This window comes from Tenebrio molitor, chromosome 8, assembly GCF_963966145.1.
Source record: "Tenebrio molitor chromosome 8, icTenMoli1.1, whole genome shotgun sequence".
NCBI classification, from domain to species: domain Eukaryota; kingdom Metazoa; phylum Arthropoda; class Insecta; order Coleoptera; family Tenebrionidae; genus Tenebrio; species Tenebrio molitor.
Genome location: NC_091053.1, coordinates 6,234,398 through 6,262,208, shown reverse-complemented (window position 1 = coordinate 6,262,208; position 27,811 = coordinate 6,234,398). Strand labels below are relative to the sequence as shown.

Below are 27,811 nucleotides of genomic sequence, written 5' to 3'. Positions count from 1 at the left end.
TTAATTTACAACATTCAGAACACTAAATTATTAATCTGGTTCGATGTCAAAAAGTGACACTGAAGTATTCTATTCTTACGTATGCGTTCAGTTATTGTACGTTGTTGTACGTCAAGGTTGCAAACAGGGCTTAATAGCTGCAATCCAAGAATGTATCGATTTTTGACGTTCATAAACATTTTCACAGATGTGGCAGTACATGTGGTAATGTGATCATGTCGTGTGAAGTCGCGCATTATCTTGTTGAACATTAAAAAAATTAGCTATGCAACTCTTTTGACTACCATAAACATTAATTAGATTTAGTATGTTAAAGAATGTGAATGAAGCAGAGTGTGACAGCTTTCTTCTAGATTATGTAGGCGTTATGTCATATTACGTCGCTCCACGTCAAAACTGTAAACAGAGCTTAACACACAAACAGCCAGGATATTAATTTATGGACTTCATTATAATTTTAACAAACGAGATACTAAGGTGTAAGTCTTGTTATCTTGTCGTGTGCGGTCGAGCGATATGTTGTTAAACCAAAGAAATTTGTCAGTCTTGTTGAACAAGATTGAATCACCAAAAACAAGAAACTGAAGTCTATGTCTTCTTTGGCTTCTTTATGTGTCGTGCTTTGTGTAAATGCGGCTTTCGTGGGAATAAAGTTAGCACAACGTTATACTAACCACTACTTTAGACACTACTAATAAACTTTTAAAGATATGGATGCGTTCTGCTATTGTACGTTGTCTTACGTTACGTCAAGATCGACCGTAACCAGGGCTTTTGAAATAATTATAAATTTCTAGGTACATAAGCATATTGTAGGCCCTTCAACGTGTCGTGTGTGGTCGAGCATTATTTTGTTGAACAAATCAAACCGCAATATTTAGTTGTTTTGGCTGTTGCGTGCGATAAAAAAATCCGCAAGTTTCAGGATTTTCATCCTGCATAACAGTCAGTTCTGTTGCTAGATCTGTTATAGAATGCGAAGCATAAGCAAACTGACGCGATCAATAAATTGAGTGATTCACTCATAACTTATGCATTGCGTGCAGTTAAAGAACGTTGTGTTTATGTTAAAGCCGCAAATAGAGCTTTATACATAAACACTCGAAATCAATTTATGAATTTTATTACAGTTTTGAGACGATACTCACACCACATGGTACAGACGCTCGGCTGTGATCTACACGTTGTCACCGTCCGTGTGGGGTTGAGCATCATCTTGTTGAAAATATTACGTATCAAAAGATAACATAAAACTGGTTTTTTCGAGTACTTATTCTTTTTTTTTAGATAGTATAAACTGGATAATTTTTTTGGATTATTTTAATTTTGAGTTGATTTTATTGTCCATAAAGGTCAAGCCTCAAACCCACACGATTATACGAAGAAATTCGCAGTTGCATGCGATTAGCTTCGCCTCGTTAATATTTAAGTAGCCTGTGTTGGTTCCTGAATTAGCCCCTATTGAAAACGTCTGGCGCAGTGTTTGTCGAAGCCTAACGATAGTCCAGAGCCACAGATATGCACAGAGCAGGTTCCGAGAAGCAGTTTGAATTCTGGCAAGATTCCTTGAATTTTCTAGTATCTGAGCTTTTCACAAAAGTGGACGAAAGTCGTCAAGTCATGTCATCATTCCAAAACTCATAAATCAACTGGAACATTGACTTTCCCCAACCCGGCGCCTGTGATAACCGACCCTGTGCAATTTCCGCCAGGAATTAAAAATTAAATTAAAACGAGCAAAACCACAAAATAGATTTCCTCTCCGGAAAATGACCGTTTCGCTATTTTTGCTATTTTGAAAAAATCCCAAGAATCCGTACGAGCTTTTGCAGGTGAAGTGCACGCAACTTACCGCCGTGCAAACAGATCTAGTCCGCGTTCAGGCAACAAGTTTTTGATTTATGACTCCAGAGGGAATTTTTAATTTGTGCTTTTGCACGTACGCCTAATTAAAACTTGGATTATTCTGCAATAAATCAATCGATAAATCAACACAAACCGGCGTCACAAACTCGATCCCTCATCACAACCTCGCAAAAATTCGCACGAACAATATTGTTGCACGCGAAAAAATCGCAATTCTCCCACGACTGATTCAATGTGGGCGCTTTGTGTGATAAATTGGGAGTACATACCGGAAAAGTGATCGCCGGTGATGATAGATATTGCACGGATGTCGTATTCGCAGCACCTTCCACTACCAGAACGGAGCACCAACTGACACTGGCTGCGAGCTTGGCTATCACTGAAAGCACGCCGATGAAACGGAGCGAAAGGGTCGCCACCTGGCGGATTTTTACAGGCGTTCAGGACCCGCGAATGCACATCCTTCTGTGTTCAATCGGATTAATGTAGTGTAACCCCTCGTGGGGTGCATTACACACAACAACAAACTTTCCCCGTAAATCGCCTGTTCACGAAAAGGACAAAGCGGTGAATTAAAATAGGGTGGCGAGGGTTAATAGCTTTTCTGTAGCGGAATATACACAGTCGTGCATCGATTCTGGAGCGATGGGGAAAAATATCTGATCCGAAGGCGCACTGGGATAAACAAATTGCGAAATGAGTTTTCTCAAGGTGATTTTTTTCTTGACGAGATGATAAGTGATAATCCCTATAATAAAGATGACTTACGGGCCAGATAAACCAGATTTTCTTTAGTCGGCTTAAATCGACAGTTACATTGCCGGGACTAAGTCCCACTGAAATCTCGTGGAATTTTTATAAAAATGATAATCTATGTTTGCGTTTAACGCGTCATTCGATAACAAAATTGTTTATTCTTGGATCAATTTCTTATCAGGAATTCAATATGGACAGGTGATCTAAGATGTCAAAGATACCCTCGTTTTAACACCAATTTCGTTCAGTTTAATCATTTTCTTCTTTACTTCGATTTTGCATTGATACACTTTCTTTTTCAAGATCACCCTCGTTATCTTTCCAAACTGTCAAATAAAATGATTCATCCATCTTCAATTATTTTTTTTTGGTTTTCAAGATTTCCTCTCTGTACAGTCAATCATCATATCCATAGACAAATCAATATTCATCTGTCTTTCTGGTTCTTTTTTCTACAGGGTCAATTATAAATGACTGTCCCATCGCAGTTGGCGTTGAAAATCCACACAAATTTTGAATGTGCCGCCAGCCTCGCAACGTTAGACCAACAGGTAAGACAGATTTCCACTACCGCCGGTAGCGCCACCTATCGGCGATACTAGTCTCACTCATGTTATGATGCTTCGGGCACATTCAACTACGTCGCCAACACCTACTGCGATGGGACAATAATTTATAATGACCCTGCATAACTATTTTGATCAGTATCGTTTTCTTCTTTTTTTTACACTTTTTGTGTAACCACCCAATTATATCGAGTTTCTATATTTAATCTTTGGTCTATTTTCATTCTCTATTCCTCTATTTGGACATACTTTTCTAAATAAATTAATTACCCCTTGATTTTATTTTATATTATGTTCAAGGATTTTACAACTTTGCCACTTCTATTTTTGTGTTCATCATTAAGGTTTTCGTTCCTGTTGCTTTAACTTATTTCTTCTATTTTTTCTCTATTTTTCGTCTTTAATATTCCTATGCAGTTGTTCTTCAATTTATCCCAAATTCTTCTTATGAACTTTTTTAGTACCCGGTTCCATCAGGATGTTCTAATGCTTTTCTTTTCCCATTCTCCTTTCTACTTCTAGATCCTCCCCTTGATCCTTTGTTTCCAACTTTCCTCATTTCTTCTTTTATATGTCTAAACAGTTGTTCTTCAACTTTTCTCAAACTCTCTCTAGTGGGGCATCTTCTAGCTCCTATTTTTTATATTTTTTGACTGTTTCCTCTCCCAATAGCATTATTTCTCATCTAGTCCTGTTGCTTCTTTAACCTCTTTATCATCGCTAACTCCCTCCCGGTAAAAGGGAGGACAGGTAAGATGCTCTAGAACTCTAGAGCATAAAGAGCAAAAACAAAGAAACTGAAGGTTCTGGTCATTGAAGAGTTGTAAACAACAAAATGAAGCACTGTCAATGAAAAACGGACCTGATGGTACAGCAATAGATGAAGAACTTAGAGAGATAGAGGTTACAAGATAGATAGAGAAAATATTAAGCTCATGTAACAGGTTTACAATTTATTCCATTCTTATAGAAAAGCTGTAAATTTAATTTCAGCCTCTCTCGCGAGCAAAATTTTTAAGCTTCAGCCACCCAAAGCAACCAGCTAAAAGAGTTGCTTTAGTGAATGGGACTGTGAAATTTCCCCTCTCAACTGATTAACCCTTGCAAGACCAAAACCCTTGCATTTCAGCCCTGCACAGCTGAAAATTTCCAATACTTCAGCCATTTTCAGCTGAATTCACATCCACACACTGTAATTATCGCCGATTAATTGAAAAACAAGCGAAGCGCGAGTTGCACTTTGCGGCCTCGAATTGAATTAGATACTTGCAAAAAAAAAGTAACAAGAAAAAAACGGTGTAATTAACAAGTGTGCAAATGTGCAATTAGTCGTGCGAGGAGATGGTAAAAATCCCATCGGGATTTGTGGAGAGTAATTAGCGTTCAGGAAGACACACAAGGGTGATTTCGTGACACTTGGGGTGGATTCTTTATCAAAAAGCACGAGAGAAATCCCCGGAGTGGACGAACTCGTGTGAACTCCGCTCGTGCAATTTTTTCCAACAGTCAAACTAATAAAACGAATTTTTCAATGGAAAACCTGTCAAAAAACTTGTTGGCTCGTTCCATTAAAATATGACCGCCGTAAAGGTTTAGTCTTGTAAATGGGATTACGACAAATCTGTTGACGGTGTTAAATGTTGCCGTATGTCACCATAAATGTCAAACATCTGAATTGATCGATATGTAGAATTGATAACCGTGTCTGTTGAATGATTTGTTGCCATCATCACACAGGACGAATCCTTTTGAATAAACTTCTTTTTGAAATTATAATGGATGCATCACGGCAACAACCAGAAAGCTCAAGAACAATAGTACCTAATAATTATGATAACTGGAATTAAATTTCAATTAAAATGTTCGTATTACCACCATGCGGTAATAAATGTTTTACCGCACGTCGTGCCGTAAAGTAAGTGAAAGAAAAATTAAAAAAGCTAATTGATATTTGACTGGTGATTTATTCAGGGACAAAAACTCGACTTCGTTTCGGTCGTCAATCTCTGGGCTTAACACAATAAGTCTCACTTCTACTCTTAATAATATAATCTACTATTATTCAACGAAAACGATACAACATTAATCAAAATGCATTCTCTTTGACTCTGAGTTGTTGTTTTTGTGAAAATTGTAATACAGAATTAATGGACAGTTTCTTCTTCTAATTCTGAAATCTTGTCGATGTTGATAAGGAAAAAATGCTGGTACCACCATTTAAAAAAACTTTGTTTTTTAATCAATATTACACTTCTAAAGAGAGCATTTTTCATATTTCTGAATTTTTGGTAAAATACTTGGCAGCTTTCACAACTGGATTCCTTCATATTATGGAAATAAAATGGATTTTTAGCTCGTTATCTAAGTTATTCAGTGATGGTAGAAAGTGAATGCTACCTAATTTCTATTTTGAAGAATTGTAATTTTGTTGTGTGTAAAGAGCGCTCGCTACACTCGGGCGTGTAAACTTCCCACTTGTAAAAAAGTAGTGCTTCCTACACATGTTACAGAATTAACTATTCTAAAATTAATCTCTAGAATTAATCAACTCAATTAGGTCTTGATTGTAAAATTTTCATTCAATAATTTAGGCAAAATTAAGAAGAAAATTTCAAAAAAGAAAAAAGAATTGATCAAACACTTGAGGCATGACATAATATTAAAAAATCTTGAGAAATAAAAGTGATAAAATACATAGGATTTTTCTAAGTACTGTTTTCCCAATTTCGTTGAAGGTCGTAAAATTTTTTTGAATATTATGAGTGATTAACCGACGCAATGGTTGGGTTTGAAAAGGTTGGAAAGCGGTGGGTGCCATTTGGCATACAATGCAAATATAAAAAATGTACAATACAACCCTGCTTAAAATATTACCTGCTAGTGGTAAGTTTTATGACCTACAACCAAATTGAGAAAACAGTACTATATTGTAAGCTTTGCCTTATACATATGTTCGCGCATCGTTCTGTTGCAAAAAAGTACCATATTTTTCTAGTGCAGACGATCACTTTTGATTTCTACTCTTCTTTCCACATTTTCCACTCCCCACTTGCAACCAAAAATCCCCCACTTGACCTAAACCGACTTTTCATCCCACCAACCCGTCATGATGTCACGACACGCAGCTTAGATTTTAATGCCGTTCCCAGAAGGTAAACGAACGTTTACGTTGTGTGTTTACTTATGTCGGTTATTATTTAGTTTTGTTTAAACTACAACTTTCTCACAGTCTGCCAGTCGCAGCCTTAACAAATCCATGTGCAAATATTGATGAGCCAGTAACCGCGCACGACTTTTCGACTCTGCCGGTGACAACGCTCGTTGCTCGGTACCTCTTTTCGCGCTTAATTAGCGGAAAATCGCTCCGGGACACGCACGCATCCTCGCTAACGACGAAATTATGCAGGCGTCGTCTCATCCTATTGCAGGAGGCGATATTTTAATAAAATAATTATAACGTGCGAGGATGTTCGTTAGCGCGCCTCTCCCGGTGTTTTAATAACAATTAACATGTCTTTGAACAAGCTTGTTATTATTTCGTCGTAAAGGTGTTAGATTTTTGTCGCTTTATAGATTATGCATTCGGCTTTAATTGGATGGTTCCATAACCCCCAGCAACGGCAAACGCAATTATGGGAGATGTTTTTTCTCCGAACGGATGCAAAATTAATGTTTGTGTTTGTTTTGCATCAGTACACTAACCGCTCTGTTTGGCTTACAAGTTCTCTAACAGAGATTCGCTTACCTTTGGCGATTGGATGCACATACATGATGTCGTGCAAACGTCACCACCGACTGCATTATCTAATTTGCACCCCAATTGATACACCATTGATTTGCTTCATCATTTGCAACCGAGAGAAAATTCCCTTAGAATGTTTCCGCATTTAAGTGCATTTCCGGATTACTTCATTACATTCACGCCGGACTATTTCGCAACGACTAACCTTTCAACTTTTTACTTCACTTTTTTCTGACGGAAAAGTTCCAGACAGTTGCACCTCCCAACAGTTAGAGCTGTCACGCAGAAGATGTCCTTCAACAGTACACAATAATTTAAACGATTTTGGAGAAAAACAACATAGTGTTCAAAAAGAATAAATGCATCAGAACCTAAATAAAGTAAAGCTCTGGGTTTAATGTGTGTAATGGAAGAAAAGGGAAGACATATAGTACTACTAGTACTACCATAAGTACTATAGTACTTTATTATCAAAAGAAAGTTTTACATGGTGCCACAAAAATATCAGCTTGGAATTTGAAACAAATTAGTTGGGCGTGAATTTTAATTTTTTTTTGAAAATTCAGTTTTTTGAAACCTAACCCATTTTTTTTAAACTCAAAATATGGTGGTCGGCAGATTTTCTTCTTCTCCTTCGTCATTTAGAATGACGAACGAATTTTAAATAATAATTAATAAACTTTTTTGAATCAGTTAAGAAGTAGGTCTTTGGCGTCTTTCGTGGCTGCAGTTCTATACTGCCCTTCTGAGTGAAAAGATGCTGTGAAAATAAGTTTGGTAATATTTTACTATTCCTTCATCTGGAGTAAAATTATTCAAGGAAATCATTTAGTGTTATGAAACGACATACTATGACTTTTGATATTAAAGTAAGTGTGGTCCAGCAAAGGAGAAGTAGAGGAAGAGCTGCTGATGCGTATAATGATCAAAAATGCTGAGGAGGTAATGAGCAAAGACCAATACACAACACACGATTCTCAAACAAAAATAATCAAGCAAAAGAAGAAGAATGACCAAAAAGTGGAAGAAGAATTGCTTTCCATGTATAGTGAAGACTTGCAGAGACAAAATACTCCAACAAGGGGGGAACAGTGTTCAACTTTAGCAAATGAAACTTTAATGCAAGTTGCTGCTAGTTTCAAATAGAATTTTATTACTTTGCCACTTCTATTTTTCTATTCATCATTTCATTACTCTTTTCATTCCTGTTGTATTAACTTCTTTCTTCAATTTTTTCTCTGTTCTTCTTCTTTAATATTCTTATCCAGTTGTTCTACAATTTATCTCAGATTGCCTCTAGTACAATCCATTCTCTCCTCTGACTTCTTATGAATTTTTTAGTACCCGGTTCCATTAGCATGTTCTAATGCTTTTCTTTTCCCATTCTTCTTTCTACTTCCAGATCCTCCCCTCAATCCTTTGCTTCCAACTTTTCTCATTTCTTCAATTGTAGGTCTAAACAGTTGTTCTTCAATTTGTTTCAAACTTTCTCTAGTAGGGTATCTTCTAGCTTCTAATTTTTATGTTTTTTGACTATTTCCTCTCCCAGCAGCATTATTTCTCATCTAATCACTGTTGCTTCTTTAATCTGTTTATCGTCTCTAACCCCCTCCCGGTAAAAGCGAGGACAGGTAAGATGCTCTAGAGCATAAAGAGTAAAAAAACAAAGAAACTGAAGGTTCAGATCATTGAAGAGTTGCAAACAACAAAATGAAGCACTGTCAATGAAAAACGGACCTGTGGGTACAGCAATAGATTAAGAACTGAGAGACATAGAAGGCAGAAGATTAGAAAAATTGCTTTCAGTGTAGAGTGAAGACTTGCAGAAACAAAATACTTCAACAAGGGGGGAAGAGTGTTCAACTTTAGCAAATGAAACTGTAATGCAAGTTGTTGCTGGTTTCATAAGTTTAGTTTTTCTAGGGGGACTGAAGGGGCATCTACACTTGTACAGGTCATGTCCACGACTGTAAAGGAAGATGGTTCTAGAGAAAATTGTGATATGAATTAAACTGGCTTCTACTGGTTTTAAGATTGCTTTTGCTTGGAGAGAGTACAAATGGGGCAAAGAAGCTGAAGTACATATTTGTATCACAGCGAAAAACCTAGGACCTTGAAGAATTGTGTGAAATCTCTTCTCCCTGTGATCTGGAAATCTCAGCGAAAAACTTGGATCTTCCGGGACAGATTTGTAGAAAGTCTATATGGCTGACATCAAATCTGTCGCTTACGATTCTTCTGTTGTTGCTTAATTTTCAAGCTTGGTGTCCGACATCAAAATTTTATTCTGGCACTAAAAACTACTTCGTTCGTTTAGTCTCTAGATCAAGGTGTCATATCAAATTTTAAAGCCTACTATACCTTTAGAAAGCTAATTCATGAAGCAAAACCAACTATTCAAGACTTTTAAAAGACCTAAAACATCAGGGATATGTTACTGATGAACGATGGAATGAAGTGACATTTAAATGTATTATTATTATTTGGAAGAACATTTATCTTGAAGCTATGCAGAGTTTAGAAGAAGTTCTTGAGGAGCTGGTCTCTTTAACAAGACTTCGACGATGAGATTGAGGCTTCAAATTCCGTTGACCAAAAATCTGTTTAGGAGGACCTACATTCTATTCAACAAGAGCTAACAACACATCAGAGACTAGATCACTGTCTTCTTCTACTACTGTTCATCTGTGTCTAGAATGTTGTTGGATTACTTCATTATAGTTCTGAGTCTGTCGCTGTTGATGATTGATGAGTTAACAAGCAATTTGCAAAGTTGTGATCATGTGCTTGGTCCTTCCTGAGATTGTACCCAGATACATAAATGAGAGTTTGTCGAACTATCTTGAGATTTAGCGGTTCACATAACCCGTATGGAAAGTGATATATTTCGCAGGAGTGGGAAGGTTAATGGACGCCAGCAGAGTGCGGCAATCACACGAGTCCCCGAAAGACCCTTCGTGTATGTGTTTTGTCCAATAAAAGAGTCTCGAATAATATACAAATATGAAGTTAAAGATGTCATGTCTCTTTGACACAAGTAAACAAAAAAACAAATAAACTATAAAATATGCTCGGTGATTTTTTAAATTTCACATCTAGCCAGCCATGTCTCTATTACAACATTACAACATTATCGGAAATTTTTGAATTATAAAACAAAAATGTTATGTAATTATGTTATTAATATAAAATAAAATTGATTACATTGCTACATACATTTATGACTATAATAAATGATTATTTGTTATCTATTCGCCAACATTATTTTTAGAAAATGTATTTAGAAAAATATCGTTGCGTAGAGTGGAGCATTATCGTCTTAGTTGCCAAACCAAGTTCTCAAAATCTTTCTTCAATTTCACAAATTAGCAATTAGCTCAAAGTTCAAAGCGTCCTAATCGGAAACATTTACCTCCTGCAAATTTGGGCGACATTAAATATGTCCAACGCACCTCTCTATTGATTAAACTCCAGTGAACGTGGAAATGTCATGGATCAAGAGCAAGCCTCGCATTTTTCCTTGACAATCCGAGCCTTATTTGTCATCACCGATTCCAGTTCACACTGATCTCGCATGAAATATATAACAGAATTTTTTGCCGCGATGCAATTTTTCATCTCAAACCGCCGAGTTTTCCAAGTTATTGATGAAGCGTCGAACTTTGACTTTTTCTCATCATCAGCGAAACGGTGATTCTTATAAAATTTAATCCAGCACATTTCGCCAGAGAGAGTGCACTTTGCTGCATAAAAGTTGATTCAGTTTTAGGCCCCGAACACCGACGCAACTCTCTGCACAAAACTCCGGCAAGTAATTACGGAGCTTTTCAGCCGTTACCAGCACGAAACGTTTCATGTCATGTCAGTTTCGTGTAATTAACTTGACGGGGAGGCATCGGAAAGTGAATTTTTTGAGGAAATTTCGAAAAGTGGACTGTTATTAATCGATGTTGAGGAATTTGTTCGAGTGACGTAAGTAGATGACTTTAGGTTATATAAGCACAGTAATAACAATCATTCAATTCTCTTGCAATTCAAGTGGGTGATTTTTTCGATTGTGTTGTGCATATCTAGGACATCAACACTTTCATTAAATCTTTCCAACAACTAGTGTTGTAGGACTTGTAGGTATTGGTAACTCCAGATCTGCAACCCCTTGAGCAGTTTTGGAGTACTATAGAAAAATATTTTAAACTGTGTAAATGGGATAAGGTTTACTTGATAGTGTCAAAAAACACCTAAAACAAATTGGGATTGCAACAGCTATAACCACTAGAAAAGTATTAAGAAAAATCAACAAGTCAGCAAAATTGATAATGTAGCTCGAACGCTAAGCCCCCTAATATTTATAAAGCGCTCTCCAAGCGACATTTGCAATTTTGGATTTTTATTTTTTCCGTTTGTAATGATTGATTAGAGATTAGACAATCTGACAAAAAAAATGCGTACCAAAACCCCTGATGGTTCATTTTTTTAATTATGCATAGATTACTACAAGATAGATACACTTTTAAACATTTTAGACGACTCGTTTTTGAATTTTCAAAATGGTCGAAACTTGAATATTTTATGGAGTATTCTCTAAAGAAGAACAAATGCAGAAAATGAAGATACAGGAGAAACTGATCAAACTGACAGAAATGACGATGGACAACTCAAGAGCGAGAATATCCAGAACCTATGGGGTAACAAATGAGATAGTTAGAGAAAGGGAAGTCAGATAAGGGGACACCCTGCCCCCAACGCTCTTTAACATCACACTCGACGGAGGAATAAAGGTCGCGGGAGCGCAAGCAAGAGATAAAAGGAGCTTGGGAGCGGCGCTAAAGAAACTGGTCAAAGAAACGGAAGAGAGAGGCTTACAAATCAATCAAAATAAGAGCAAATAGATTATAAGTCCAAGAAGAACGACAGACCACATCAGAGAAATAAACCTAAATAAACCTAAAAAGTAGAAAATTTTAAGTAGCTCGGAGTGAATGTGAATGAAAGAAAAGAACGAAGCACCGAAATTAAAGAGTGAATATAGGAAGCAAACTGTACTGGAAGTACCGGAGATACCTAAAAGATCATCAACAAAGATCAAAATTTATAAGTCAGCAATTAGCTAGTGGCGAATTGCGCAGCGGAAACGATGCAACTCACCAGCACAGACGAAGAGAACCTCAGAATATTCGAAAGAAAGAAAAGAATCTTAGGACCAAGAAGAACAGAAGAAGGAGATTACAGAACACTAATAGTAGGATTTGTAAAAACACAAAGACTGCGGTGGTTTCGCCACATACAAAGAAGGGATCCACAGCACACAAGAAGAGAAATCATGAACTGGAAATCAGTAGAGGAGAGACCAAAAGGTAGACCAAGGATAAGATGGGAAGACCAGATAAACGAGGACACTAGAAGGATAGGAATAGAGGGGTGGAGAAGTAAGATTCATGACAGCAAGACCTGGGCAAAGCCAGGGAACACGGCAGAATATAGAGGAAGGGCACAAAAATGAAGACCAAGGCGGAGTGATTCGCTGCAAGAAAAACATTCTTGCTCGCCAAATAAAATAACTCAAAAACATATTTTTATACAGAATTACTTTGAACTTGCAAATAATCGATCTTGACAAGTACAGAGCTGAACCCCTTTGAAACTTTGTGGAGTAGGTATTGCTGCAAAGCACTTGATATCTCTGAATATAATTTCTCTATTATTTAAAAGTAGAGCATTATTGGTAAAAAAAAATGTTTTCCTCGAAGTATTTTTTTTAAGAGTAGAATGAAACTTTATATTAATAACGTAATTACATAACATTTTTGTTTTATAATACAAAAATTTCCGATAATATTGCGGAATCTGGAAAAATGCCCCGAATGCTTGCAGCGTTTCCACGTTGAATGGCAAGGGAAATCCTCTCGAAAAGGAATTTCTTTGATTTTGAATCGCCTGATTCCGCGATATATCGGTTTCCGATGACATTAATGAAATCGATGGCTTCTTTGCACCAAGGGCCTAAGATTTCAAATGCTAAACCTTTAAACACGTAGTTTGACGAAATGATTGAGCTATATTTGCTATGTTTGCGTTTGCAAGCCATTTCAGCGGCAAAAAGTATATTGACATTTGTCATAAATTTGGAACAAATAGTTTAGGCAATAGATCGAGAATAAATTGGATAAAAAATCTAGTAAGGGAAAAACAGTACCAAACCACTCCTATTAATACTGATAATTATTTGAAAATTTAGAGTTTTATTGATCTTTGATATCTAAGTACAAACAATAAAAAGATATCATATTACTAGAAAATTCAATTCAAAACTCTAATTCTTTAGTTTAGGAACTAAAAGCATTTTTAAATTAATAATGTTATTATAATTTTCATTTGAATTAAACGTATTTCGCGATTTAAACATGTTAAACTTTATTATATCGTGCGTTCATTTAAATTTATCCTCAAAGTTGGCGCTGAAGAGTCGATTGTGAACGCACCACTCGTGTAAAAACGTAAAATTTAAACAGCTGATCCGTGATCCGTAATAGTGCGTTCACAATCGACTCTTCAATGCCAACTTTGAGGATAAATTTAAATGAACGCACGATATTATGATTTATGAAAGGAGGCATTACGGATACTTCTACCAAATCATAATTCTTTTGAAAGCACTATTCGTATCGGGTGTTCATTTAAATTTAAAGTTGGCGTTGAAGATTCGGTTGTGAACGCACCACGGATTACAGATCACAGATCAGCAAATCTAACCTCACGTTTTGCGTTGTTTGTGTTTTTATTCTGCAGACTGAGGACTGGCGAGTGGTGCGTTCACAAGCGACTCTTCATTATCATTTATTTCTCGCATTTGATTACGATTAATTTAATTTCGCTTCTGTAAACTGGCCCTAGATGTGTAGATCTCTCGAGTTGAGTAAAATTGAGTAAAATGTAAACATATGTATCACGCAAATTACACAAATCACACAATTATCTTATTTGCAATAAATAATCAACTTACTTCCTCCACCTTCATTTTTCAGTAAACGCACCATATCTTAACGAGTACACATGTGGCATGCTACGAAGACGTTTACATTCTCACCACCATGTACAAAATTCACTTTCGAAATAAAAATGCAATTGACAATCACTGATTTAGGAGTGAAGAAAGGAGGGCTCACAAACGATACTCATTGAAAAAATGATTTACTTTAAGTAACCGAGCTGAAATATTTTATCTCAGATGAACCTTGAGCATACTCTCATCGTTCTTTTAATCTCCAATCAACTGTATCTGAGATTTCACCATAAGTGTGTTACAGAAATTTTAACCGCTTTGACCGATTGAAAAATTGTGTAAAAAAGAGAGTGAAGGTTGTTTACTCTTCGATTTGTTATCTGAGCTGCTCGTAAAAAAAATGACGATCATTGTCAATCAATGATAAAGGAAAGCTAACCGACTTTGTTTCTGATACGAACCAATCAGGTGTAATTAAATTGTAAGTGGCAATAACTGTTCATCATCTTGATCGTATTTGCGTGTTTGTGGTGAGGTTGTCAAGCTGCAATTCATCCCCGGAATAATCAAACAAATCCATTTCATCCCGAAATTGCACTCATTGACCTTTACTGCACCAATTCCAATGTAATCACGATTGCAACAAATCTACTTTGGGAGTTGCACCGTGCAGAATCGATCCACACCACACGAATGCAATTAGTTTAACGCAACAACAGACCATCACAAATAATTATCGAAAAACGAAGGTAACCCACATCGCGATGTAACGGTCAACGACAACGGTTATGAATCCGCAATTAAACCACGATAATCGTAAATAATTGGCGGATTAGGAGAAAAAAGCCCATTCGTGGTCATCGACAAATTAGTACCGAAAACTCGTAACGAGGATGGGCTGGAGCTAATTAGACGGCGGTAGTTGGACACAAAAAGATTCTCGATAACTGCAAACTGTCCATATTAGTCGGGTTTTGAAAAAAGTGTTACAACGCGGAGCTGGTCGTAAATGAAATACCATCTAAGGCCAGAATGTGCGCTCGGCTACTGTTAACACGGAATTACTTACATACCTCTTGGGCTACAAGTCAAATTTCCGGGCTGGAGCTCGTCTGCAAAAGATAAAAAAAATAGTCAGGAGAGATAAATGGCGAGGCTTATCTGAGCTTCTAATGGCTGAGGCAGGTTCTAGGTATTTGATAGAGATTAAATTGTTCGCCTGACGGATGTTTCAGCTTCGCAAAACTAAATCCTGCAACTTCCGCAGGTATTGAAAAGGTGTCAAAAATGAATTGTATTGTTGGATATTTTTAGGTGGAACAGCAGCGCTGGAAAGACAGCGCTTTATTATTTTTTTATAACTAAATAAGCCAAACATATTTTAATGCAACAAAAAAGTATAGGAGAAGTAAAATATTTCAAAGAAATCTCGACCTCTTTGGTGCTTTGAAGGATTCTTAAGAAATAAAAAAGAAATATTTGTAAAATTAACAGAGATGCAAGAGATATTTCAACACAGTCAATTTTTTATTAAAAAAAAGTCAAAAAAAGGACCTAGGACTCCTAATAGCAAATTTATGGTACTAGTGTGAAAACTGCATACTTAACGTACTCGAACTCCCGTTCTCTAATTCATACCTTAAGTGCCTTAAACGCACTTTTCACACGAGTATCTATCGTACAATATTTTTCCCCTTCAACGTTCAACCAGTAAAAAAGAATGTTCTTTGAATACTAATCAATTCTATAAAATGTCAGATCCCGAATTGATAATCAATAAACCATCTAATAAATTACTGTAAATACTGTAATTAAAGTAATGAAAGTTTGTTTTCGTTGTTTGTTTAAAAACAACATCCTTAATTATCGGTATGTTTCCAAAATGTTTGATTTGATTTGACTACTTGTTTTATAAATCTCTTTACACACTAGTGCGAAGAGAAAAACTGGATAGGCATTAAAGTGATGACCTGAATTGACAACGGAACAGTATAGCTTCTCGATCGTGAGTGACAAAGAAAATTATACTACATACAGGTGTCCCAGAGATGCGAAAAAGCTCCATAACTTGTTTGTTATTAAAGATATTGTAGCAGGTCAAAGTGCCACTATTCGTTTTGGCCGGGGTAGGAGGCCAAGAGGTCCTACTTATGCTCGCGGGACAATAAGATCGCTGTTCGAAGATCAGGAACAAGCAACACAACGCACGGCATATGACGTCGCGACGCGCCCACCCTGCCGTAACCTTTTTTGGGGACGCTCATTTCGAAATAATTCAGTTTGTTTGTGCCGTCAGTCAATTCATTTTGAGTTTATCGGTTCAGGGTTCATTTTTGTTTATCGGATCACTTTCAGTTTTATTTCGGTTTCGCTTTCAGTTTCACTTTCGGTATTCGTTTGTTTCTTTCGCGGTTTCTTTAGAGTTTTCATTGTAGAGTCTTTGTGCCAGCCAGTTTTGGGGCGGCTGGAATCACACATGTTAGCCCCTAAATTTTAGGCTGAGGTGGCCTCACGCCTCTAGGCTGTCTAGCTGCGGCCTATCTATTCATCGTTCGCTTTTTTCTTCTTTCTCCTTTCCTTTTCCTTCAATCCTTCCTCTTCTTCTTCTCAGCTCGGGTAACCGTACGGCAAAGTTAATTCCGATTCCCTTTTGTTCCCGTGACTTGCCGGAAAGTTATCTTCTTCTCTTCTTTTCCCTAACCTTCTTCCTTCATCCTTGTGGTGTCCAACCTTTTGAGATCCTGCGGGAAATTGCCGTCAACATCTATCGTGTGTTACGCGTGGACTCACCGACACATTACCGCTTCGACATCCGGATTTTTCGATCGGTGAAGTCCAACGTAAACAAACCGGCGCCATGTTCGACCATCTGTCATTTAGCGTGCAAGTGTAGGATCGCCGGAAGTTGTCATCAAGATGCGCGGTCAGTACAATAACCGGGACGCCTTATCGCCCAACGGAATAAGGTCCAGATCTTTCGGGTTGATCTCCTAGAGCCGGGGGTAGCCAAAAAAAAAAACCGATCGCGAGCGGAAATTAAAGGGGACTCGGTCGGCGACCGCCGAGCGGGCGGCAGGTGCCGCAAGTCGCGAGCTGCGAATCACGTGCGTGGCGTTCGGGATCCGCAATCATCCCTGTGGGTGGATTGCCGAACGCCATGGCGCTTATCGTCCGGCGCTGCCAGCCTTCGGGGCCGTCGAGGAGCCCGAAGATTTACCGTTTTACCGTTTACCGTTTTGCCGTGGTCGAGAAACCCCTCGTCATCTAGCGAGATAGAGGGGTAGTTCGAGCCAGATTACCGTTACCGTACCGCGAAGGAGAACCGGAAAGTCCTCCTTCGAATTATCGAGAAGCAACCCCTTTCAGCGGAAAGGGGTTGTTCTTTAGGGTCAGCCGGACCAGGAACGTTGTTCTTTAGGGTCAGCCGGACCAGGAACGTTGTTCTTTAGGGTCAGCCGGACCAGTCATCGTTATTTGGGGCGATAGTTCGGACCAGGAACGTTGTTCTTTAGGGTCAGCCGGACCAGGAACGTTGTTCTTTAGGGTCAGCCGGACCAGGAACGTTGTTCTTTAGGGTCAGCCGGACCAGTCATCGTTATTTGGGGCGATAGTTCGGACCAGGAACGTTATTCTTTAGGGTCATTCGTCGCCGCGTCGCTTTTAGGGTGATTGTTCACCAGGACTATCGTTATATGGGGTGATCGTCGCCACATCGTTCGTCAGAGTGGTCGTCGCCAGACCGCAAACCGTCCATTAAGGTCATCGGACCACGTACCGTTTCACCAAGGACTAAAGAAAATCGTCAAGGTCACACCACGTTACCGGCGTAAGATAAGTCGCACAATTTAATTGCGGATTTGCGAAAAATCAAAGAACGCCTCAAATATCCCGCTTCTCAATATTTAGAACCGTTTCAATTTGTAAAAATCTCGCATTTCAATAATTTCAAATTTTTAGAAAGACTTCACAAAGCTCAAGTTTTCAAATTTCACATTTCAATTATTAGTAGCAGTTCTTCTACTTCCAGTAAATTTGCAATTTTTTCAATTATAGAATCGATGTTAAATTAACGTTGTAAATTTATGAAAGCAGAAGACTGCGCTTCATTCTTGTTTCACGCATGCAACAGATTTTCCTTTCGTTTTTTTTTCCATCGGAGTTGTATTAATTTTAAGTTTATTCACAAATAAGTTACAAGGTCACCTGTAAAGGAAAGCTTTCTTGATAAGACCAGAATAAGGTATTGAATAAGATCATTAATGTGAACTGGTTCGAAATTTCAATTAACAAAATTACGTAGAGTAACGTTGCCAATTCCACGGACCAGTGCACACTTAAGTAAGCATTTCGAATTTCCTGGACTGTTGGACAAAAATTGAATAAACCAATTATTTAATTCGCAAGGAATTAAGTTCTTTCGTATTGACTCCGAAGCATCCGAGAAACTGAGCACTTGTCCCGGCAGCTGGACAAGCTTAACAACCAGCTCAAGACAATAGCTGCCTGGCGCCCATTTTTTTATAATCCGAACCCACGCCCTATGCCCCGAAAACCCCCTGAGAGCCCGGAGCTGTCACTGGCCACTTTTTGGTCACACAAATATTGACGCCCACAACGTGGGGCCCGATTTCCCGACTTTTTGGAGCAACCACAAATTTTCGTTTATCGCTCATCTTCATTTTCGCGAAATTTGTAAACCAATTTGGGCCTCGAGGGCTCGCTTGCATTTGACAGCCACAAATTTTGACGCTTGGATTTTCGAGGGCCTGTCAAGTCAATCGAGCCGCCACAAATTTTGACGCGATTTGTTAGGGGTGTGATTTGTCAACTTTGTAGCAGTCACAAATTTTGACGATTTTGCTTCCTCGTTTGAATTCCGCAAATTTGGTCAGTTTGGCTCATTCAGCTTTGTTTATCGTGTTTGTGACTCAACTACAGATTTGGCAAGATCACAGATTTTCCATTGTTCAACAATCGGAGCTTTGGGTTTGGGTTTCAGAGAAATTTCAGTTTTCAATTTTTTTACCGTGTAAGAGAAGCAGGAATTTTGCAGAGAAAATTAGCGGATTGTATTCAGTCTTATCTCGTGTCTTCACAGATAAGAAATTTTTTGAGAACGTTATCGCGCTGCGAAACACTTTTTCGGGTGACATGTTTGTTTGAGTTCCATCCTTGTCGCACAATCGGAGAAACGGTGGACATTTCGCCAATGTCAAGGTCAGACACTCGAAGACCTCCAAGTGTCTCTATGAGCGATTTTTTTGCGGATGACGTTCCGTGGAATCGTGGAAAACGCTTCGTCGCATTTTCACTTTCCGTTTTCGAGCGCTGCAGCGAAAATTGCGTTGCATTTTTTTTTGTCGAATTTTTTGAAATGATCGAGACCAAAAATTTTACCGTGGAGTTTGTTCAGGAAAAGTTTATTTGAAAAACCCCATTTATGACATATCCCGAATTCGACTTACATCATACCGCAGTACTCAAGTACTAATTGACATTGAGATTCAGTTTTCAATCGTTTGATACGCGCAGATATCAACTAGCCATTTTGTGGCGGAATCAAAACTTTTCCATTGAACAAATTTTGACGTTTTTGAGAAGACTTCATCTTCGTTTTGTGTAAAAAGAAAAAGGCAACCGCGTTACCTTTTCTTTTTTCTTTTTGAGGAGGGGGGTAGTGTAGCAGGTCAAAGTGCCACTATTCGTTTTGGCCGGGGTAGGAGGCCAAGAGGTCCTACTTATGCTCGCGGGACAATAAGATCGCTGTTCGAAGATCAGGAACAAGCAACACAACGCACGGCATATGACGTCGCGACGCGCCCACCCTGCCGTAACCTTTTTTGGGGACGCTCATTTCGAAATAATTCAGTTTGTTTGTGCCGTCAGTCAATTCATTTTGAGTTTATCGGTTCAGGGTTCATTTTTGTTTATCGGATCACTTTCAGTTTTATTTCGGTTTCGCTTTCAGTTTCACTTTCGGTATTCGTTTGTTTCTTTCGCGGTTTCTTTAGAGTTTTCATTGTAGAGTCTTTGTGCCAGCCAGTTTTGGGGCGGCTGGAATCACACATGTTAGCCCCTAAATTTTAGGCTGAGGTGGCCTCACGCCTCTAGGCTGTCTAGCTGCGGCCTATCTATTCATCGTTCGCTTTTTTCTTCTTTCTCCTTTCCTTTTCCTTCAATCCTTCCTCTTCTTCTTCTCAGCTCGGGTAACCGTACGGCAAAGTTAATTCCGATTCCCTTTTGTTCCCGTGACTTGCCGGAAAGTTATCTTCTTCTCTTCTTTTCCCTAACCTTCTTCCTTCATCCTTGTGGTGTCCAACCTTTTGAGATCCTGCGGGAAATTGCCGTCAACATCTATCGTGTGTTACGCGTGGACTCACCGACACATTACCGCTTCGACATCCGGATTTTTCGATCGGTGAAGTCCAACGTAAACAAACCGGCGCCATGTTCGACCATCTGTCATTTAGCGTGCAAGTGTAGGATCGCCGGAAGTTGTCATCAAGATGCGCGGTCAGTACAATAACCGGGACGCCTTATCGCCCAACGGAATAAGGTCCAGATCTTTCGGGTTGATCTCCTAGAGCCGGGGGTAGCCAAAAAAAAAAACCGATCGCGAGCGGAAATTAAAGGGGACTCGGTCGGCGACCGCCGAGCGGGCGGCAGGTGCCGCAAGTCGCGAGCTGCGAATCACGTGCGTGGCGTTCGGGATCCGCAATCATCCCTGTGGGTGGATTGCCGAACGCCATGGCGCTTATCGTCCGGCGCTGCCAGCCTTCGGGGCCGTCGAGGAGCCCGAAGATTTACCGTTTTACCGTTTACCGTTTTGCCGTGGTCGAGAAACCCCTCGTCATCTAGCGAGATAGAGGGGTAGTTCGAGCCAGATTACCGTTACCGTACCGCGAAGGAGAACCGGAAAGTCCTCCTTCGAATTATCGAGAAGCAACCCCTTTCAGCGGAAAGGGGTTGTTCTTTAGGGTCAGCCGGACCAGGAACGTTGTTCTTTAGGGTCAGCCGGACCAGGAACGTTGTTCTTTAGGGTCAGCCGGACCAGTCATCGTTATTTGGGGCGATAGTTCGGACCAGGAACGTTGTTCTTTAGGGTCAGCCGGACCAGGAACGTTGTTCTTTAGGGTCAGCCGGACCAGGAACGTTGTTCTTTAGGGTCAGCCGGACCAGTCATCGTTATTTGGGGCGATAGTTCGGACCAGGAACGTTATTCTTTAGGGTCATTCGTCGCCGCGTCGCTTTTAGGGTGATTGTTCACCAGGACTATCGTTATATGGGGTGATCGTCGCCACATCGTTCGTCAGAGTGGTCGTCGCCAGACCGCAAACCGTCCATTAAGGTCATCGGACCACGTACCGTTTCACCAAGGACTAAAGAAAATCGTCAAGGTCACACCACGTTACCGGCGTAAGATAAGTCGCACAATTTAATTGCGGATTTGCGAAAAATCAAAGAACGCCTCAAATATCCCGCTTCTCAATATTTAGAACCGTTTCAATTTGTAAAAATCTCGCATTTCAATAATTTCAAATTTTTAGAAAGACTTCACAAAGCTCAAGTTTTCAAATTTCACATTTCAATTATTAGTAGCAGTTCTTCTACTTCCAGTAAATTTGCAATTTTTTCAATTATAGAATCGATGTTAAATTAACGTTGTAAATTTATGAAAGCAGAAGACTGCGCTTCATTCTTGTTTCACGCATGCAACAGATTTTCCTTTCGTTTTTTTTTCCATCGGAGTTGTATTAATTTTAAGTTTATTCACAAATAAGTTACAAGGTCACCTGTAAAGGAAAGCTTTCTTGATAAGACCAGAATAAGGTATTGAATAAGATCATTAATGTGAACTGGTTCGAAATTTCAATTAACAAAATTACGTAGAGTAACGTTGCCAATTCCACGGACCAGTGCACACTTAAGTAAGCATTTCGAATTTCCTGGACTGTTGGACAAAAATTGAATAAACCAATTATTTAATTCGCAAGGAATTAAGTTCTTTCGTATTGACTCCGAAGCATCCGAGAAACTGAGCACTTGTCCCGGCAGCTGGACAAGCTTAACAACCAGCTCAAGACAATAGCTGCCTGGCGCCCATTTTTTTATAATCCGAACCCACGCCCTATGCCCCGAAAACCCCCTGAGAGCCCGGAGCTGTCACTGGCCACTTTTTGGTCACAATATCAACTTTTACTTTTTTCTAGATGATAGCGACGCTTCTACTGCACATTCGGAAAATATTGCGGTATATATACAGTGTGTCTCAATATTATAAAAACACTAAAGTTATGTTTTTTTTAAACGGAACCTACCCAGTTTGATTTTATTTTTGAATTCTATGCTAAATTATGAATCAAATTTATACAGGTCGTTTTTACTTATCTGCCATCGTTTTTGATCAGTGGCGCTTTTTTTACCAGAATTTCGAATTGCAGAGGTCCCTTCGAAAATTCGTACCTTCCAAATCGTTGCACATAAATTAAAATGAATGACGCTGTTTGATTTCTGAATGTTTGCCGCATCTGCTGAGTGTTTACTCAACAACCTGCTCAGTCGTATATGCCTACTGCGATTTTTTAAACATAACGAACTAAAAATGTCAAAAACTCATTTTTTTCAAATGGCACCCCGTTTTTATTATTGCACTGGTCGAAAGCTTTTTTGACAAGCTTTTGAACAATATAAGGTTTGTATAGTCGAATCTGAAAATCTAGGGTGCTATCATAAAACTGTAACAAGTGCAAAATTTAGCTATGAATTAAATTGGGCGGTCAGTTCCACAAAAGAAGTTGACGTAGGTTGTTTATGGTACCCTTCAGGGACTTAAGAATTACTAGAAAAGTGGTCAACAGATGTTTCCCAACAATGAGATATTTATTTACGACACTGCAGTTTGTAAATCTTGGTCATTTTTCGCTCTTAATGTTAAAATTGGAATAATTATCATTTGATGCGAATTTCATAAATGTGTTCATTGAATTAATTGTGAATTATGAGCGTGTACGAAAAAAAATTTTTTTTACTCAAAATCGATTTTTTTAATTTTATGACTCTGAATTAAGTGATCAGGGAAAATTGATTACACACATTTGAGGTCTTATATCAAAGGAATGTAACCCTAAAGTTTCGTAATTTTTACTAATTTTTTAATAGGGTTAATCGTGCGGGCGGTAAAACCTCACTCACCCGGTATCTGCAAAGTTAAAATAAATTGGTATGTATTTAGAAATTTAAAAAAAAAACATATTGGGTATCCCAAACTATATACAGGGTATTTCATGAGTAATAATGAGCCCGACGGAATTGAAAATGCAACCCACAATACATTTCCCAAGTTAACATGGATATTTGTTTTTTTATTTAAAAATCATAAAACATAGTTGGCTGAAGTTTAGTAAATTTTGACATAAACGTCATTCACTTGGTTATTTTTTTTTTTTTTTCACCATAAGCAACTAGTAAAATATAGTACAGCTTCTTAACAGTCGTAGATTTTTTTCCGTCAAAGTATGCGAAGAAAAATCTTGCACAAATAGAGATAAGTCCCTGCATGGTTTGTTTTAAATTCTCCTCCAATTCAACCAACCTTGATAATAATCTGTACAAGATTTGATTAACATTTAGATCGACATTAAGTAAGGCCACGTGTTAAGATGTCAGTCAGCATTTTCCATTTTCTTCAATGAAACTATTTGGCTTCAAAAATGTTGCACCACTCTAATTAATCCGACCAGCAAAGAACACGATTCATCAACAATGACAATCGATTTGCAGCGTTCCAATTCCCCAATTTCCAAAATAATTTTTTTATTTACTGTGACGCACAGTCCTTCACCGTTCAAGTCTTCTGCTCGCCTCACCGACCTAACCGCATTTGCTCATTACACAAATCCAAATAAAAATCGAGCAAGGTCGCCTTTCGACCATCCGACCAGACCTCAACCCATTGTGCAACCAGTTCGATTGTCCCTCCTAATAATTCACGCGCTATCTGCGACAGCTCTTTTTTCCAACTCTTCTGGTGAAAGCTCTCTTGTAAACACGCCGACCCTGCTCTTGAAATATTAATCTGTTCGGGTATTAAAAACACATTTCCGTCGAGGAACATGTGTTCCCACATGGTTCACATTTAACGAGTTCGTCTCGACTCCATTACAAGAGAGCTTGTGGATGTCGAAATCTGCACGAAGATGTACAAAATCGTTGAGGTTGGTATTCGGGTTTGCGCAACGAGTTTAACGGATCCACTTTTTTCCGACGTGATTAGACGAACATTTCAGGTGGCGCCTATGGGACATTCCACCAGGGAAGTTCCGGCGGCCTGGATGCTGCGCCGTGGGGCACCGACCGACATAACGGCGAGCGTTGCAAAAACGCTAAAATGTGAAACGTAATTATTTAAATTTATTATTTAGGTTTTCGCGATAATCCATCATTTGCTTTCTAAATATAGCCGAGAACGGGTCGGGCGGATATTTTCTTCGAGGTCATAAATCATCGAGAACTAATCGACGACATTCTATTAGAACCAATTAGATTGGACGAATATCACTTTATGGAGATATTCTCTTAATAACACCTTGTTATAACCAATCATTACGGAGTATTCGATAGTATAATTAATTCCGACAAAAAATGATTCTTAAATAATGTATTATTATATATTTAGACTATTATGAAGAAACTGCATGGTTCCTACAATTTTTAGATTAAAAATAAATCAAAACCGTCCTCTACCTCTACACGAATTCAATTGGTGCCAAATCTGGAATCGGGTTGGCCCCGCGGAGATGATTTATTAAACTGGTTCGAGAAGAATTTGTTGATCGTAGAAACAAGACACATTTCCCGAAGCGTAGAAGACGAAACAATAAGAAATAGTTTTCTTCTTTCTATTTTCGTTTTTCCAGTTGTTAACTAAGCGAGCAAAAGATACGAAGATGTTGCTTTTTTCATTTTCACTGCCACATCTGCAAAACATTTTTCTTATTCATTTCCATCCCTCTTACAAACCTGGAACCAACCCATAGCACCATCTCGTATCTGTTAATTTTCAGTTGTAATTTGATCCTTTGTTACATTTCTAGGATTAAGTGGTTCTTGGCAGTTTGAGGATGGTTAAAAGTGAACAAAAAGGGTAAAAAGTAACATTTGGAGCAAGCAAGAAAACAGCAAGATCACCTGAAGTAGAGCAGAAAACTGGCAGGGAAATGGAAAAGATACTACAAAAGATGGAGGAAATGAAAGTGGAAATAAAAGAGGACATAAAGGAGATGTGAAAACAGAACCAAGAATCAAGAGAGAAATCGAACGACTAAGGGAAGAATTTAAGAATGGAGAAAAGAAATTGCAGGAAAAGAAAAACAACATGTCTGAGAGAGTAGCACGGCTGGAAAGGAGAAGAAGAAAAGTAAAGTGGAATATAGGAAAATATCAATAGAGGGGATACAGTTAAGATGGAATGGGGGAAGGGGGAGACTAGAGGTTTTTCACTGGAGGGATTCAGAAAACGGAGACAGGGGATATGTAAAAAGGGCAAAGAAAAAGGTAGATGGACAAAGAAAGTGGCATCCGGAAAAAAAGCATAAAGGGGAATACAAGAGAGAAGATACGAAGGGAAGGGCAGAAGCAAAAAATATAACGAAGACGGCAAAAGTGAGGGTGTTCGAACGTAGCGGGTTTAAGAAAAAAAAAAGAAGAATTTTGGGACTACGCAAGACAATTTGTGGAAACATGGGTAGAGGAACGGAGCTGGGGAAAAATAGAAGAAATAGAAGAAAAGTAAAGAATACAAATGGGAATGTCAACGAGCAAAACGAGGAAAGAAGAAACGAAGAGCACCGGAGAAGAAGTTTGGAAAATTTTGGAATTGATATGTTGTTTTGTCATTGCTTAGCTTGATGAAGGAAAAAAGAGAAAAAACGAGTAAAGGAGGTTATCTTTTCTTGCCATTCCTCTTCCAAGAGAAATTGAATTTAGACATCTAAGAAGATCTGCTTGATGATCACAAATATGTTCGGAAGATAGTTGTCAGGTTTGGAAGTAAAATGGAAATTTAAAGAAGATGAAGAAGTTTTTCCCTCTGATTTATGAAAGCAATGGATGAAAGAAAAAGTGAAGAGATAAATGCGATGAAGTGTTTGTTGTCGCTTTTTCTCGCCTAAGGAAACTACCATGCTGTTCTTTCTTCAAAGTCAAATTCTGATAATAGAATAGAAGAAAAGGACTGAAGAATTCACATTTAAGAATAGAAACAGAAACGTACCCATATTAGAGAAGTAAATGAGATAAAATAAAAAATGATGCGTAAGATCAGTTTTGAAGAGAAATGAACACAAGAAAAATAAGTAAAGGAAAGAGAATGAAATGATGTTTCTTCTATTCTAGTTTAGAAAATGGAAATAGACGAAGTCTGCAGCGAAAAGTAGATGAAAAAAATAATCCTTGTGTATCATTCTGTTGTTACCTTCTTTTGTCCTTGGCAAGGAGAACATATCTTCTTGTTATTATCTGTTAAGTTAAGGGTGAAAGATGAGTAAAAAAAGATGAGAAAAAAATTGCTATGATGATGTGATTTCTTATTAGGTTTGTCTCTTTTGTTTGTTCTTGTACTTTCTAGATTTTAACTATTCTCACTGTCATTATGTTCTACTAAGCTAATCACTGCAGCAGTACCACACAGAGGTACCACCCTGGTGAAAATAAGTACCGTAGGATACAGTCACATGAAACGGGGGTTATCTTTGTGTACGACAATATCAAAAAAAGCTTGAAGGTTTCAAAGGCTTCATTTCCTGGGCACCTAAAACCCCCTTCTTCAGTAAAGACCCCTCATGACGCTGAAAGCCGCTTAATTATTTCCAAACTAGGCGGAACACGCATTCGTGAGCCTCGTCCATCACCGAAAAATTGTTTTAATTGCGACCCGTCATCCCCAACAGAAATCCTCTAATAACTTCTAATAAAAACAAACCGCCCCCAATTAACTTTCGAGTTTCTTTTATTCGCCGAAAATTCAAGCACCGTTTTATTACCCTAAAACAGCCATAATGATGCTAATTGAAATATTCCCTCGGTGCAGATCCCGTTTTCTCTGCGAAATGGGTGTAATCCGCACCCCCGGTAATGCTCCCTAATAGTGGCAATTATACCGGAAATGTATCAGTTCGTCGTGGTTGAATCGAACGGAAACCACCTATTGAATTATCAATGTGGCAGGATCGATCTTCAACTTAACCGTATTCATCCCCGGGGAACACGTGAATTTTTCACACATACCAACACGGAATTGAGTGGCGTTTTTGTGTTGTTAATAATTCGGTAATGGGTCTTTTGGGAGTTCGTACATGATGATAATGAAAGTTGTGGAACGTGGGATTTATTCGTTTAATCCTTCACTAAAACCTGATGGAAGTTTGTGTAGCTCGGCGTACAATGTGGGCAGTTGTACGGCACTCTTCCGTAACTTAATTTCTAGTTAAATGTCATTTCCTCCACTCCATCCCTTCGTATTTACGTTTCTACAAGGATCTGAAATATGGAGAGAAAGTTGTTGCGTAATGAATGCACACTTGTCCTTGTCGATGACACTTTCCCAAATCCTTTAGTCGTGGTTTAGCCATTATTTTTTCAACGGTCCAAAAACGCAACAAACGCATTTGAATAGTTCCTCTAAATGTAAATAAATTGCGGTGTTTGCTGCGGTTAACAAATTGCACCCACTTAATGTTTAACACCGATAAAGTAGTAAATAAAACAAACTGTACAAGTGCTGTGGAACACCTTCACGTGGATACTATTTTTAGATGGATTCCGAATTTCTGGAACATCTTTAAATTAGTAAGCGTCTCGTGGGAAAGGACGACTGCTCACTTC

General features: G+C 38.5%; 1 protein-coding gene and 1 long non-coding RNA gene across 6 annotated transcripts in view; both read right to left on the bottom strand.

The window, feature by feature from the left end:
• The window catches only part of LOC138136921 (beta-1,4-glucuronyltransferase 1), a 118,049-nt gene that overhangs the window by 52,738 nt on the left and 37,500 nt on the right, over positions 1–27,811 (bottom strand). For 3 of the 5 annotated variants that reach the window (XM_069056227.1, XM_069056226.1, XM_069056229.1), the window contains one exon: positions 15,004–15,042. The gene's annotated coding sequence lies outside the window, so the exon portion shown is untranslated. Of the gene's footprint in view, positions 1–2,135; positions 2,433–13,930; positions 14,068–15,003; positions 15,043–27,811 lie in introns of those variants that run through there. The other 2 variants (XM_069056230.1, XM_069056225.1) reach the window with 2 other exon arrangements.
• On the bottom strand, positions 16,464–22,111 carry LOC138136338 (uncharacterized). The gene is made up of 2 exons (XR_011161261.1): positions 20,315–22,111; positions 16,464–20,261 (listed from the first exon to the last, which is right to left on the bottom strand). It is a non-coding gene; the product is annotated as an uncharacterized lncRNA (long non-coding RNA).